General features: G+C 41.7%; 1 non-coding gene across 1 annotated transcript; it reads left to right on the plus strand.

The window, feature by feature from the left end:
• Positions 1-5,153: 5,153 nt before the first annotated feature.
• On the plus strand, positions 5,154-5,256 carry LOC122150484. The gene has a single exon (XR_006163693.1). It is a non-coding gene; the product is annotated as a U6 spliceosomal RNA (small nuclear RNA).
• The last annotated feature ends 802 nt before the right edge of the window (positions 5,257-6,058 follow it).

A 6,058-nucleotide genomic window follows, 5' to 3' on the forward strand; every position in this document is an offset into this window, starting at 1 on the left:
TTGAACCACCAGCCTTCTGGTTAGCAGTCAAATGCCTTAAGCACTACGCCACCAGAGCTCCTAAGATAGTGGCTATGGGGATAGAAAGGAAAGGTACAGATCACATTTTGGCTTTGATACATTTTGTTGGATTGCAAACTTCAAAAGGAAATAAGCTAAACAGGAGATTGTCGACACAGGCCTTGGTAAAATCTCTGGATAATTACATTAAGAATTTGAAGCAATTTTTATCAGATAACCTATGGTATGTTATTGTTGGTGGCCACTGAGTCAAATCCACTGAAACAGTCTGAAACCACTCAGGTAGGAGGTGTGAGGTCAAGTCTGTACCCTGATTCGTGGGAGCAGCTCAGCCTGGCAAATTAGAGACAGGCATCAAACAGGGTTTCACCAATGGTGGTCACAAAACTGTGGGTGCTGCCCTGAAAGATAGTGGTATGAGTCACTCAATGTCCATTCGGATAATGCCCGACTACATATATGTTTGTGGTCCAATAAGCTTTTTTTTAAGGGAAAGCATCTCTCCTTTTATTTATTATCTCCCCTTAATAGTTTTAAAGATACCAAACCTCCAGACCGAATGAGCAACAGGGCTCCAAGGTGCATCCCAATCCCCCCAGCACTTCCTCCTTCCCCTCCTCCTAGCTTCATTCACCTGCCCAGAAGCTGTGCAGCCATCCACTCCTGGTGGTGCTGGCCAGGCCCAGGGTGCTCACAGGCTCCTAGTTCCAGGCAGCAGTGACAGTGGTGGCTGCCCATGATCAGGAAGCAGCCACACCAACAGCATGGTGGCAGCCAGGGCCACCTCCACCAGCTGTGCTCTTGGCACACACAAGCTGCTCCCTGCCTGATCCTGTAGCCACCTCTCTGTGCCCCCATGTGCCTCCCCTCCTCTGCACCCATAAGTGCAAAGTCCCAATCTGGTTGCCAGCACCGTCCTCACCATGCCCAGCTGCACACCCAGCAAGGCTGGCTTCCTGTATCCAGTGGATACAGCTCTCATGGTTTGCCTGCAAATTTCATAAGCCTTTAATATAATAGGCTTTATGGAAATTTAACTAGAGATTGTATGATACATACATACAATGTACATATTGTGGTTTTCTCACAACATCGAAATTGCATAACATCCTATTTTATAGAATGTATTGTGGATGTTAAACTATGCATGCCATTAATCTCTTTTCTGCAGAGAATGATGAGACTTTTGCTACTAGGTTTCTCACAAGACTGTGACCTTTTAGAAGACTGTCTCCTGAGGCACCCCTGGGTGGGTTTGAACCAACAACTTTTCAGTTAGTAGTTGAATGCTTAATCATTTGTGCCACCCAGGAACTCTAATCCTAAATAGAAATAGAGATGTGTCCTGTGTAAATAAAGTTCAACCAATGAATAAATTTTTGGAAGTCCCTGGGTAGTGTACAATGGTGTCACTAGGGTTGGTGTCACCCAGTGCGGTAACTCATGGTGCCACCCCACCACCCACAGACCTCCTCCTGTACCAGATAACACTGAATATTTATTATCAGTTTTAATCATAGAATAATACATGACAGATATAAATTGCTTAAGTATAGTATTTCTTAGGTTATAAATACTAAGAACAAAATTGTTGCATAAAATCTTTCTACGCTGAATTACATTATTAGTTACATTAGTAGTAGTAGTAACTGAGATGAAGCCTTTTTTATTTTTTTCTTTCTTTTACTTAATTCTCAAAAAGTTATTGACACAGGGTCACAGATACTAATTACCACAAAATTTGACAACAGAAAATTTGACACAATCAGCAACTATAATAGCAGCAATAAAAATAACAGTATGTGCTTGTATTACATGCAGACGAAACCATGTGATTTGAAGCATCGCTGTAATTGGATAATAATGACAGCTCTGACTGGAGCACTTTAGAGGTTCAAAAGGTAAATTAGCATAGAATGTTAGCCTTGTAGGTATATTGATACATGTAAGCTTGGCTTACAAAAAGTATTTTTGCTGTTACAACTAACTATAGGAATATTTTTATAAAAAATTAATTTCTGCTGAAGGCATTTGACTGCTAACCAGAAGGATGGTGGTTCAAACCCACCAGCCACTCCTCAGAAGGAAGAATAGATAATCTACTTCCATAGAGATACCACCTGGGAAACCCAAGGAGGGATTGCCATGAGTTGGAAATGACTCAACGACACTGAATTTTTTTCTTTTTTTTTTTTTTCTGAAATACTGCACAAAAATTTTATAGACAGTCATTTTAGTGTCACCCCTCTAATAATGTCACCTGGTACAATTATACCACCCATACCCTCCTAGTGGCACCACTGGTGGTGTAAATTGTTGATATATTCAGCTGCTAACCAGAAGGTTGGAGGTTTGAATCTTCCTAGAGGCTACTTTGAAGAAAAACTTGGTGACCTACTTCCAAAAAATCAACCACTGAAAATCCTGTGGCACACACAGATCTGCCCCAACACATGGTAGCCATGATACGACTCAATGGCAACTGGTTTTTACAATGTGGCTATGTCTGTGCTAATAGTTTATTTGGTTGGCTTACTGAAGTATGGATTATGTGGTGACCTACCTTTAGTCAAGTGGAAGTATCAGACCAGACCTGCCTTGGTATAATGTAGAAGAAGGTATCCAGAAGCTTAGGGAAATTGGTCTGTTAGAATGGATTTATCAGATTAAACCCCTTGAGCCAGAAATGGAGAGTCCAGAAGACACACCTTTCACCAGTACAAGTGAGGAATAAATTTGTGAAGGGAGCTCCAGCATCCTTGAAGACTGCTGTGATTGCTATTTTATGTAAACCTGATTTGACAGTAGGAACTTCCCTAATTGAACTAAGACACTTAACTACGATGGGGCTGATTGGACCCCATGGTGGTAGGGGCCAAGTGGCAGCAGTTAATCAACAACGGCAAGGTGGCCGTGGTTACCATAATGGACAGCAGAGTCAGAACAGTAATCAGAATTGTCTGACTCGTGTGGAATTATGGCATTGGCTACTTGCTCATGGTGTTCCTAGTAGTGAAATATATGGCAAGCCTACCAAATATTTACTTGATCTGTATAGACAGAAGAACTCTAGGTCACATGAACAGCAACCTAGATTGAATCATCAGAATACAGAGTCACGACCTCTCAGTCAATTCCCAGACTTGAGTCAGTTTACAGACCCACAACCCCTTGAATGAAGAGGGGGCAAAGTTCCTTTGAGGAAGGACCCCTTGACAATCTATAATGTCAATCTTTCTGCCAACCTTCCCCAAAGGGATCCGAGGCCTTTTACAAGAGTGATTGTTCACTGGGGAAAAGGAAATAATCAGACTTTTCAGGGATTACTGGACACTGGCTCTGAATTGGAGACCCAAAGCATCGTTGTGGCCCACCAGTCAGAGTGGGGGCATATGGAGATCAAGTTTTTGATGGAGTCTTAGCTAAGGTGCATCTCACAGTGGATCCTGGGGGTTCCCAAGCCTATCCTGTAGTGATTTCCCCAGTGCCAGAATGCATAATTGGAGTAGATATACTCAACAATTGGCAGAATTCCCACATTGGGTCCCTGACATGTGGAGTAAGGGCTATTATGGTAGGAAAGCCAAGCGGAAGCCATTAGAACTGCCTTTACCAACAAAAATAGTAAATCAAAAGCAGAACCGCATTCCTGGAGGGGTTGCAGAGATTACTGCCACCATCAAGGACTTGAAGGATGCAGGGGTGGTGATTCCCACCACATCCCCATTTAATTCACTTATTTGACTTGTTAGTGTAGTGCCTAAGGCCCTTGACTACTAACCAAAAGGCTGGTGGTTCAAACCCACCAGCCACTCCTCAGAAGGAAGATGGGGCAATCTACTTCCGTATCGATATTGCCTCGGAAACCCAAGGAGGGGTTGCTAAGAGTCAGGTTCTACTCGACGGCACGTAACAACAACAACATGTGTGTACTCTGGTCACCAACCCAAATCTTTGTTCTACTGTTGGACTAATAAACAGAGCTTCAAACTGGTTCATTATAGTTCAATCCCCTGCTGGGAATTTCCACCCAGACATACTGAATCTGAATCTACATTTTAATAGAAGCTTTGGTGGCGCAGTGCCTAAGGCACTTGACTGTTAACCAGAAGGCTGGTGGTTCAAACCCACCAACCACTCCTCAGAAGGAAGGTTGGGCAATTTACTTCCGTAGTGATACTGCCTCAGAAACTCATGGAAGGATTGGTATGAGTCAAATCTGCCTTGATGGCAGAAAGGTTTATTTCTTTTGGTTTGGTATGTGATTCTTACACATACATAAGATCCAGGGGATCTATAAGAATCACTTGAGGTTATGGGTAGGCAAAAGGGACTGCACTCATGACCGTATATAGGTTTGGAAGATGATAGTTTTATATTCTTCTTTGTATGTGCTGTAAATATATCCATATATAGTAGAGCAAATAGGGTGTAACATTATGAAAACTTCTTAGCCACAACCAAATACCTTGAGGCAATGATTTGCTAGGCCTGGGGGCTCAGGACTATAGTCACAGGGAACATCAAGGTCAACTGGCATAACATAGTCCACAAAAACAATGTTCTACATCTTACTTTGGTGAGTAGTGAATGAAGTTTTAAAACCTTGCAAGAAGTCTTTTAAGGTGCAACTATTGGTCTCTCCCCTCCTAGAGCAAAGAATAGTGAAGAAAATCAAAGATAATTAGTCCAAAAGATTAATGGATCACATGAACCTCAGCCACTATAACCCTGAGAGGAGAACTAGATGGTGCTAGGCTACCACTGCTGACCGTTCCGAAAGGGATCACAATAGAAGGTCCTGGATAGAATGGGAGAAAAAATGTGGAACAAAACTCAAAATCATAAAAAAAGAAATAAAAAACAACAAAAAAAACAAGCTTACTGCTATAATAGAGACTGGTGGAACCCAGGAGACCCATGGCCTTTATTCACCCTTCAAGCCTGAAATGGAACTTACCCCTAAGGCTCGACTTTCAGCCAAACAACAGACAGGTCTATAGGAGCTCTGATGGTGCAATGCCTCAGGCATTTGACTGCTAACCAGAAGGTTGGCGGTTCAAACCCACCAACCACTCTATGGAAGGAAGATTAGGCAATATATCTCCATAAAAATTTACTGCCTTCGGTGCTCACTTTGGCAGTGCATTTACTAAAATTGGAACAATAAAGAGAAGATTAACATGGCCCCTGCTCAAGGATGACACGGAAATTTGTGAAGCATTCCATATTTCTTAAGAGAATAAATTCCTGTTTGTCAAAGCCAAAAAAATGAGAAGACTTACCACCTTAGAAACCCAGTGGGGGTTGCTATGAGTTGGAATCGACTTGATGGCAGTGAGTTTGGTTTTTGGTTGGGTTTATAGGTGAAAATAACACCGGGAGTAACATACTCCTTAGAACAATCAACCACTGGAAATCAAAAAAACAGCGTTTGCCCATGGATAAAGCTTAGCAGGCAGGAAAGGATAGGAAAGAAGGAGGAAGGGAAATGGTAAGCACAGGGAGGAGGTGGGGAGAGTGTTGTTATATTGTGGGGATGCAGTCGGTGTCACAAAACAAACTGTATGAATTGTTGAATGGCAAACCAAGTTTTTCTGTAAGCTTTCACTCCAATCACACCAAAAAGTTGGGTGGGGGGAAAAAAAGAAGAAGGAAAAGAAAAGTATTCCCTACGGATCTTATTAAAATGTAGATTCTGATTCAGTATGTCAGGAATGGAAATGCAAATTCTTAACAGGAGGTCAAACCGGTTCATATGCTCACAACATACTCCTCTGAATAAAATTTCTTTTTGACAGATATGTTCACAAGTCCCTATCCATTTAACACATAATTATTTGTTTGATTGCTTATTTGTCTTGGTTTGGAAGAGTGCTTCTTTGTGGCATGTAGTAATAATTATTTTAAAAAGCTTTTACACCTACACACATATGTAGTGCTAGTTACATTTTGTGGGTGTTTATATGCCTTCAAAGGTTATCACCTATTAGTATTTCACTTAATCATCTAAAAAAAAAATCCAAGGTCCTGCACC

The sequence above is a fragment of the Orycteropus afer genome, unplaced genomic scaffold (genome assembly GCF_000298275.1).
Source record: "Orycteropus afer afer isolate SDZICR_OR568_19922 unplaced genomic scaffold, OryAfe1.0 scaffold00008, whole genome shotgun sequence".
Classification (NCBI taxonomy): Eukaryota; Metazoa; Chordata; class Mammalia; order Tubulidentata; family Orycteropodidae; genus Orycteropus; species Orycteropus afer.